Genomic DNA, 10,307 nt, shown 5'->3' on the forward strand with positions numbered 1-10,307 from the left:
TGCAATGCTTGAGAATAAATAGCTTGAGGGGCTGCTTTTAAGTGTTTTCAATTTAATTCATTCTGATCTGAACAGTGGCGGGTATAACCATAGAATTGATCTTTTATGTTATGATTTGATATGCATATAGGAGAACATAATTTTACTCTTGCATACCTACAAATTAACTTTTGTCTATTCCTTTTTTGGTTGTGTTTAACGTCGCAACAACACAGTATATGTCATATGGCGCTGTCCAGCTTTTCCTGATGGAAGAAGACCTCAGGTGTACATCTGTATATTATTTCAGACACAAACAGGTATCTGAGTAGAACCAACGACGTTCCGAGACCTAGCAGGATACCTTTTTCACATGTAAAATCCGAAGACACTTTAGTGACTCGAACCTTAAGCAAGTGAGAGGCGAGTGGTTTGAAGTAAAACTTGACCACTCGGCCACGGACGCCCCGAATTTAGATTTGCTGCCACGATTAAAATGATATCATTTTAACTGAAGATTTCTTATTGTTTGAGAACTAAAAGAAATGGAGATTGCTAACTATATAAAACTAAAAAAATGAAATCCTTGTAAAATTGTTTAGTGTTTTACTAAAAAAAGTAACTTGCAAAACTTACATGCTATGTTGGTATAATATAAATGCTTGTCTTTAACTGTCAATGTTCTTAATATTTTTTAATATTTTCTTAGTCCAAAAATACTTTTGATAACCATGTTTTTTTTCTTCAACAGTTTTATTTAATCTTTCAATTTCTTTTTTAAAACATAAAACATTACAAAAAGCAAATATCTTAGGGAGGCTTTAGAATTCTTGAAATGAAAATTACATCTAACGTCACATGTTTCTTTCAACATCAATTTAAATGTGTCAAAAGCACATTAGAAATTGTTTACATTATGTGGTAGATTTCTTTCAAAGCTAGGTGTAATCTTTCAAGGAGTAACTTGAAATATTATGAAAAGTAAAATACTGTCATTTATGTTGATCAGCAATAGACATTTACCTAATAGCTTTATGTCTTTAATGATTGATGACTGTCAAGAAATTTATCAAACATTTGTTTTTTGCTGTTCACTTTTTGTAATGCTTGAGAACAAATAGCTTGAGGGGCTGCTTTTAAGTGTTTTCAATTTAATTAATTTTGATTTGAACAGCGGCATGTAGTACCATAGAAATGATCTTATTATGTAATGAGTTGATGTGCATATAGAAGAACGTACCTTTGAGTAGTGTATAACTATGTGCTCACTTTTGTTTATTCCAATAACAAAACACACCCGAATTTATTATGTGATTTCAACTGAAGGTGATCTTAAGAAAATGGAGATGGCTAGCTTTATAGAAACTAAAAATAGAGTTTCAAAGTTTCATATGAAATGAAAATGTTAATTAAGTTATAACAATGAATTGACATAATCTACATTACGAAATTACATAACATGTAAATTAGCAATACTATGAATAACACATTTATAAGTCAAGTCGCAAAAAAATCACTAAAAATTGAAAATATTGAAGAGGCTCATTTGTGGAAGATATTTATTAATTTACAAGCGTTTGTTTTCTGTTTTATGTATAAGCCAGCGTCATAAATCTCTATGAATTTGAAAGGAGGTGTAGACAAACAAATCATACATTGATATACGAAAAGAAGTCAGCTATTGTAACAGATAAATGTGTTACGTCATGTGTAATCAGGACAATTAATGTGTTAACAAGTTAATGATTAAGATTTTTTATATTCCTGATCACATGATTTATAAATAATTATTACGTTAACTTACTGTAAAATAATTTATTGCTCCCATTAACCCTGGCATATATTTCATTTTATACGATCATCATAAGCATTCGTTTGTGATTTAGTTCTGAAATATGTAAATATTCCGTTCAGAGCTATTAATTCATTGTACCACAACTCATTTATTATATATCAAGTACCATGGTGAAAGATTACTCTTCGACAAAACAGTACCCGAGAGGTATACGAGACATTTTTTTGATGTGCTCAGACACAGATGGAATCATTTTGAGTGTAAGTTTTGTCCTTAATATATAATCAGACAAGCCACACAAACACGAACATTTAGTAATTATATTTAATTGCAAACGTTTCGGCTATATGCCTTCATCAGTGCAAAGGTAGCACTCCACAGTTAATTTCAAGTTCCTGCCGTCAATGTCCTACAAGCAATACGTCTAATAATTCTGATACCAAACTACACAACCTGGAAAAAGAAAACACATTTTGTTGAGAGCATATATGACATAAGATTGCAAATCTACAAAGAAATTATCCCATCTGCAATAGGCAGGCAGTCAAAAAATTTGCAATTCATTCCGTTGAAGCCCAAAATCTACAGTGGCCCGAGACCCAAAACAACACATTTCGACCCTCTGGCAAAAAATATCTGCAAATATACAGGCTAAAGGAACACCGTCTCTGCTTTAGCAACTCCCTATACATGCAAAATATCACAAAGAAACTAGTCCTCAACCTTGTAGATTTTTTGCTACTGCTAAAAGTTTGTACCCCCCTGTAAAATGACTTCTTTTTACCGTGCATGCTGTATAAAAGCAATGTTTACAAAAAATGGCGGCCTTGACATTCATAATCAACAGCATGTGATTTCTGGCCATGTTTTCGAATTTGCCAGTGATCATATTAGATGTCACAAAAACAAATTTTATGCTGAAAATGCATTTTTAAAGACAACCAGTCATTTAAATCCAGAATATTCACTATATCCAAGAAATCCTCCCTGGCCATTCGAAGCTGTGGCTTACATTACTGTGGTGTGCTACCTTAAGGGGCATCATAACATTGATTGATGACCTTTATATGGACTTTTTCTACAAATTCATGCATATTTCAATAAACAAAAAGAAAATTTTTGCTGGGAATTGTTTGTTTTTTCATTATCTATGCCTTAAATGAACTATGCTGTTCATCCCATTTTCAGCACTCGGCAAGCCTTTTTCAGTACATGTAGAATAAGAAAGTATTCCCAATGTAAAGTGTACACAATCTGGTTCTTATACCATCTATACAATCAAAATGTTCAAATATGTCCTTATAACATCTAATATGAAAGAAATATTCAACAAATTGGCATACAGTTTAAGAATATATGGCTTCATGCTTCATATAAGGCAAAAAATACAACAGATTATGTTCTTGCCAGGCACCAAAATGTGCTATGTTTTTTTCAATCCTGCACAGTATATAGTCCAATTAGCACGCACAATTTTCATAAAGGTTTTATGTAAAGTCAAATTCAAAGAGACACAGCACTTATCATGGCCCTCTGAGCATTGTAGATCTATCAATGTTGGTGGCCCAGGGCATCGAAATTCACCAAGCGACACCCTGAAAACCAAATTCTCCGACTATTCAATCTTGCATGCCCAACTCCAAAATGGTCAAAATCTAACCCGAAAACCTAGCTCTAACGTCCATTTGCACCTGTAAATGATTTCAAGCAAACATATCCCTTCGCACAAATATTTCGCATCACATGGAACACGCCCGATGGCCATATTCTACATGTACAGCTGAAATGCAATAAAAACATGCCTTTTTCCACCAAAAAAGTTTGGAAAATCTGGAAAATATCAACCGAATAGCTCTATATGTGAATATTTTCACTCTCCCACAGCTGTCTCTCCTGGAATAAGTAGTCATTATGACTTAAGACACATGGCAGACACAGCACCTTTCATACATTTCACTTTTAGGTTTTCATGTATTTGAGTTACCTCCCCTTTTTAAACCTAACTTTCAAGCTCTGTGACAAATATTTTTATGAAATTTCACCATCATTTTGGTCAGTGTGTATGATAGAGCCTTTACACAAAGTTAAATGAGAAAAAACAAGGTTTGAAAAAAATCATTTTACCTTAAGGTAGCACTCCACAGTTAATTTCAAGTTCCTGCCGTCAATGTCCTACAAGCAATACTTCTAATAATTCTGATACCAAACTACACAACCTGGAAAAAGAAAACACATTTTGTTGAGAACATATATGACATAAGATTGCAAATCTACAAAGAAATTATCCCATCTGCAATAGGCAGGCAGTCAAAAAATTTGCAATTCATTCCGTTGAAGCCCAAAATCTACAGTGGCCCGAGACCCAAAACAACACATTTCGACCCTCTGGCAAAAAATATCTGCAAATATACAGGCTAAAGGAACACCGTCTCTGCTTTAGCAACTCCCTATACATGCAAAATATCACAAAGAAACTAGTCCTCAACCTTGTAGATTTTTTGCTACTGCTAAAAGTTTGTACCCCCCTGTAAAATGACTTCTTTTTACCGTGCATGCTGTATAAAAGCAATGTTTACAAAAAATGGCGGCCTTGACATTCATAATCAACAGCATGTGATTTCTGGCCATGTTTTCGAATTTGCCAGTGATCATATTAGATGTCACAAAAACAAATTTTATGCTGAAAATGCATTTTAAAGACAACCAGTCATTTAAATCCAGAATATTCACTATATCCAAGAAATCCTCCCTGGCCATTCGAAGCTGTGGCTTACATTACTGTGGTGTGCTACCAAAACATAATAAAATTACCGGAAGCGACGTCATAACGGAATTAAACGAATAATTCATATAAACAGAAAATACAAAATTTTTTTTATAAATTTTTTTTTTGTCCTTAATATATAACACTCAAGCAAATCTAAAAATGACACTTTATCTGTTAAAATTTTACTTGAAATTTTGGATAAATTATATAGTATTATTTAACTTGACATAAATTAGTTTTACATATAAACATCTTTAATGAAGAATCAGATTAAAACAATCTTCTAAAATTATCATCTCATATATAGGCACGTTGTATATCACTAAAAGGTGATAATTGCTTTCCTTAATTCTATGTTGATTTATTTCTGTAAATCTTCCTAAATTCCTCTTATAAAATAATATGGCTCTATACTCGATTTTTAATACATATATTATGTTTCTGTCCACTAAACAAAAATCCTTGTGACACATAACTTCTTTACATAGAAATAACGAAATTTTATGATTAAATCTCCATCAATATTTATCAAAACCTGGCAAAATATTTGAACATATAGTATATATGTATGTCACATTGATTGATATAGTCTATATTGTGTAAATATTCTTTAAACTTGTTCACTTTCAAAAATTTGATCGAAGTTTGACAGCATCTACTCTATTTTTCAATCACATAAATAACAGAATTGTATTTTATGGAACATTCACTTAATGCGTTATGACATATTTGCTATTTATTCTTGGCATACGATGAAAGAGTTTGCTTTTTCTAAACATTTCCCTTGAGCCATGTAAAAAATGACGTATTGTCAGACCGTACACAGAAAACAAATCGTGTTACAAAAACGTTCAGTCTAACGTCATGTATTTGATGGATCTATATAGCTTAAATTGTATTTTCTTTTATATTTTCTTATTGCTCTGTGTAATGAAAACAATAAGAAAGTAAATCAAGATATTTGCATTTCATCAATTCACGTAATTAATCCAATAGTAGGAATTAGATTTGTCAATTCAGCTATAAGAATGATACAAACTATCAAAGGATACAAGTTACTTAAACATGTCCAATTATATTATTTATAACTGAAATTTAACACGAATAAACAAATTTAAACATTTCTTATATTACTCGTAATAGGAAAATGTTACATTTAATGTATAACTTGCTGTCACAAATATTTGAGTTATTGTATTTTCTGTTTAAATGAAGCCACCTCATCAAATGTATGTGAAAACCTATTTGATATCAACTGTTTGGCATCAAAATTGTTAAATGTTTGTAATATTGAAATGTAAATTTGACGGTCGTCATTGATGACAACATTTCCTATGAATATTTTATACCAATTTCAATAAAACTCATTTAAGCATTTGCGAGAACAATATTGAATTTAGTATTGTGTGTTGGCGGAAAGTTTGTGCTCAATATTCAATTGGAAAATGAGCTTTAAACAATGAATCTAACATATAAATGAGAAATAGTGCTATGTCATGAGAAACTATAAGTATGAATTACTCCCATGAGTTAGAAGAACCGAAATGTTCTTAACAGGCATCAAATATATTTCAAAAGAAGCATATGTGATATAGGAATGTGGTTTCTAAAATTGAAAAAAAAGTTATATACAATAATAACTAATTGAAGTTGACTTGTAACTACGATCATTAACTTTGTTTCACTACTTATATCCAATTCAATTAATATTATATATACTGTTCAAATCATATATTATCCATACTTACAACATATAATTAAACATGTGAACATGCATTTGTTCTTCAATACATGCACATTGCTCTATACTGAACGATCTCTCTTAACTTAAACATAGTATTTAAAACTAATTGAACTCGACGTTATTCATTAATTTTCTTTTAAATGTTGGAAATGAACAATTTAGAAATTGGTTGTAATGCCATTGTGCACTGTTAATAAACGACTTATTCCGGTAATTAAAATTCTAGAACCGGGAGCCTCCTAACAACGTGCACATTAAAACATAATCGTAAAAAAATGTTTTGAAAGATTTCAATGGCAAGGATGAACACAATCCGAATTGCAGTTTTGCAGACAATGTTGTACTCTCTTGGTGTATTTCCCACGAGTTAACCTTATTCGCTAACTCAATATTATTTCATCACTTAAAATCAGTTAGAATGAAGGTAACATTTGTAATGATATTTTTTATAATTTATTATATTTGTCATTCATTGTAACACTTATGTTATAGATTTTGACCTATAATCTTTACAGATCGTTTCCATGCATTTGTTATGCAAAGATGTCCTATGCATATATATTTTACTATCGGCGTATTTCATGCTAATGATAAACCTGACAAAAATTCGCCTTTTTGTAACGATCATCTATTTTCCATGGAATAATGGTAAATTATGAATTACATTGAATCCCATTAAATATTTCACAACTATTCATACATTACATTAATTGACATTTGACCGCATTCACTCTATTAATAAATGGTATAAATTGCTAAATGGGCAATTACTGACCATTTTCATAATGCATTATAACATATTATATACCACTATTTCTTGGCATACGATGAAAGATTCTGCTTTTCCACACGGTTCCCAAGAGAATAAAGAATGACATATTGCCGGGATATACAGGAAACAAATAAAGTAACAAATACATTATGTCAAATGTCAAATATTTTAATGGATCTATGTAGTGTAGCTATATATGTCTATTGTTTCTTTATGTTGTAATGAAATCGTAATAGAATATATCAAGATACCGCCAGATTGCCAACATACGTATTAATTTGTACTTGTACGAATATGTCTTATAATTTTAACGCATTATATGAATATTGCAAAAAAGCATTGAATGCATGGTTTCATATCATTTTGTTTATAACTGACAGGTAACGAGAAAAAGAACAAATTTCATATTCTCAATTTCACACCGATCGCGTTGAGCTTAATACAATGGCCCAATTGCCTTAGTATGCAATTCTTTTTAATTTCTGTTGTCAGGTGCATCGAATAAATAAACTTATTTGAATAATGTTTTTAGAAGTAATCTCATATTCTAATATAAAACTTTGACGGTTGTCAATTGAGAATTTCACTCAAAATAACTATACATTAAGACCTTTAAATGCCTATGATAAATTGCACAGAATATAGAATTAGAATTTTAATTCTTTGTTTAATTTCTTTTATTTTTTTCTCCAATATTTGGATAAATTCGTAAAATCAGCATTCATTTTGTACATTGGCTTACAGAACAAATAAATCTTACATCAAACGAGAAAACGTGCGATATCACGAGAAAGTATTGTAAATTTCTCCTAGGAGTTTAAAGAACCGTAAGATTCTTATCATCACCCGAAATATATTAGAAACGAAACCTTTGTGATATATGGTTGGTGGTAATTAAGTGGAATACGGGTATAACGTCTTCAGAAAAGTATATAGGACAGTGACGAGTCTTTTATTAAACCATGTAAACACTCTTTTGGAATGACTAAAAGTAACTGGCTTAATATCTATAATCAAACATATATTGTTTATGAATACCTATATGTTTCAGAGTTCCGAAATTGAAGCGTGGTGATTTATAAAAATGTTAAGATTATGAGGAATCAACTATGTAAATTAATATTAAATTACTTAAAACATTCATTTTCACCGTCGTCTGAACATTATACTGACACACATAATAGAAAGATTGTAAAAACGTAAATGGTTTGTATTTTAGTTTATTTGAAGAGTTAGATTGTTCACTATATGTTATTCTAGGTTATGAATTCTTCCGGATAGCAGCGTATGAATCCTGAGAGATAGAGCGTTTTCAATTTATTTATTATGTGAATGAAAGTCAATGAAAGGTGTTACATCACTACCGCAATGTTCGACTAGAATACATCTACAGAATTAAGAGGAATGGAATAGTATATACTTGTAAGAAAATGGGTTAAAAGGAATTCTACTGATGTCAAAAAGCGTTGCAAAGCATTTCATCATTTTGTTGTCATTTTTATGATCAGAATAATGTTTCTGGAAATTTGGGTGAGCAAATGATAAGTGTGTCAACAATGAAACATGCAATGTCACTTCGTCTGATTGTCTTTACCTTGATCAAAATTTTATCTACAAAATTCTAAAAGGGTATCAGAATAGTAAAATGCAATAAACTGGGTTTAAACGTGGTTGAGTTTTACAGAGAAAAGCATTATTTTTCAATACAACAGTTTCACAAGATGGGACTGTGTTAAACATTGTTACTGAAGTCAAAACATTATGTTCCTTCTCTCGTTAAAACTGTATCACATCAAACGAATGTCTAGACAAGCAACATATAAGTAATTTGATGCACTTTGTCATGAATAAACATCTGCAGAAGCACGGGGACGCATAAGCCTGTGCCCACAAATAAAGGATTTAAAACAGCAGTATTCATTAATGTATTGTATCATTTTGTATGAATATGTACTATATACAATTCAAAATTATAAATACAATACTCTGTTCTGTTCTTGAGTTAGGTTTCCGACAATAACCATTCAAACAGGCAATTGACCTTAGACTTAAATTGCATTTCAAACTCTCCATTAAAAACATGACCACAGCAGACATACGTCATTTACTTCTAATATATTTATGAAATATGGAAATAGTAGAATGTATCCTCTTTCCCAAAGTTTCTTGGACGTCTTTGAATGATGAATGATTTTATACAAATCAAATAATATGGTGAGACAGTGAGATAGTCTTCAAAGAAACGTTACACATGGGACTAACACAACCTATTAAATGTGTTCCTATAGAAGTGATATCACACCGTGAACATTTTCTGTCTGGCAAGTACTTGATCCATTGACACATATCAATTATCAAGTAACAAATAACAATGAAAATAGCCGTATCTCTTGCCACCCTAATGTTCAGGCAAATCAGATACAAGACTAGGTCAGGATTGAAATGGTAATTTAAGTCAAGGTAATGCTAAAGAATATTTGTTTGGCGCAAGATTATTTAATAAAGAAAGAAACTATTTTCAGGGCACCAAACAATAAAAATATTTAGAGAAAAATAGAAACAATTCTGGCTTCACATTTTGAAGTTTGTAGAATGGATATATAAAAGTAGTGTGTTATGTGTGCATGCATGCATTTATTCTATACATGTATTTAAATCTTTCAGTCATTTATACGATATTTCTATAATTAGCATCTTTTCATTATTCTTTTCAGTATGTTTCAGACTTCCACATTTGTTTTAATGACTTTATTCACTTATTATCGTTCATATTTACTGTTTTGAATTGAAGGTTTAAGACATTTTTAACTAAAAGCATTTTTCCCTATGTTATTCTTTTAGAAATAAACATAAACGTCTGCCCTGTTCCATTGATTATATAGCTGAGCAACTGAAAAATGAGGTTTTTATTTAACCGAGCAAATTACTGCAAATTCTACTTTTCCAGACAAATATGAAAAAGCACGATTTTCTTAATAATGAAATTTAACTGTATTATAGTCATACATTGATGAAATATACATTCCCTAACAAGTAGTCTTGGATATTTAAATTTTATATATTTATTCCTCGCAATTAATGTTACAATGATGGTAATGAATCATGTAAATTATAAGTGGAGGACAATGGTTTGAGACATAATGTTGGTTGAATTTAAACATTACTTTATAATACATGCGAAGGGCTCTAGGTTCGAACGCGACATTCATGCATTTGAAGGTTTTAAATAAAGCATTATGAAAATGTGTTT

General features: G+C 30.8%; 1 long non-coding RNA gene across 2 annotated transcripts; it reads right to left on the reverse strand.

Moving 5' to 3' along the window:
- Positions 1-2,136: 2,136 nt before the first annotated feature.
- Positions 2,137-4,573, reverse strand: LOC132731781 (uncharacterized). Of its 2 annotated transcripts, XR_009625929.1 has the most exons (3): positions 4,549-4,573; positions 3,899-3,990; positions 2,137-2,227 (listed from the first exon to the last, which is right to left on the reverse strand). It is a non-coding gene; the product is annotated as an uncharacterized LOC132731781 (long non-coding RNA). The 2 variants fall into 2 exon arrangements; XR_009625928.1 differs by having other exon boundaries at positions 3,899-4,571.
- Between the last annotated feature and the right edge of the window lie 5,734 nt (positions 4,574-10,307).

This window comes from Ruditapes philippinarum, unplaced genomic scaffold (assembly GCF_026571515.1).
Source record: "Ruditapes philippinarum isolate M1 unplaced genomic scaffold, ASM2657151v2 ctg1939_1_1_1_1, whole genome shotgun sequence".
Lineage (NCBI taxonomy): Eukaryota > Metazoa > Mollusca > Bivalvia > Venerida > Veneridae > Ruditapes > Ruditapes philippinarum.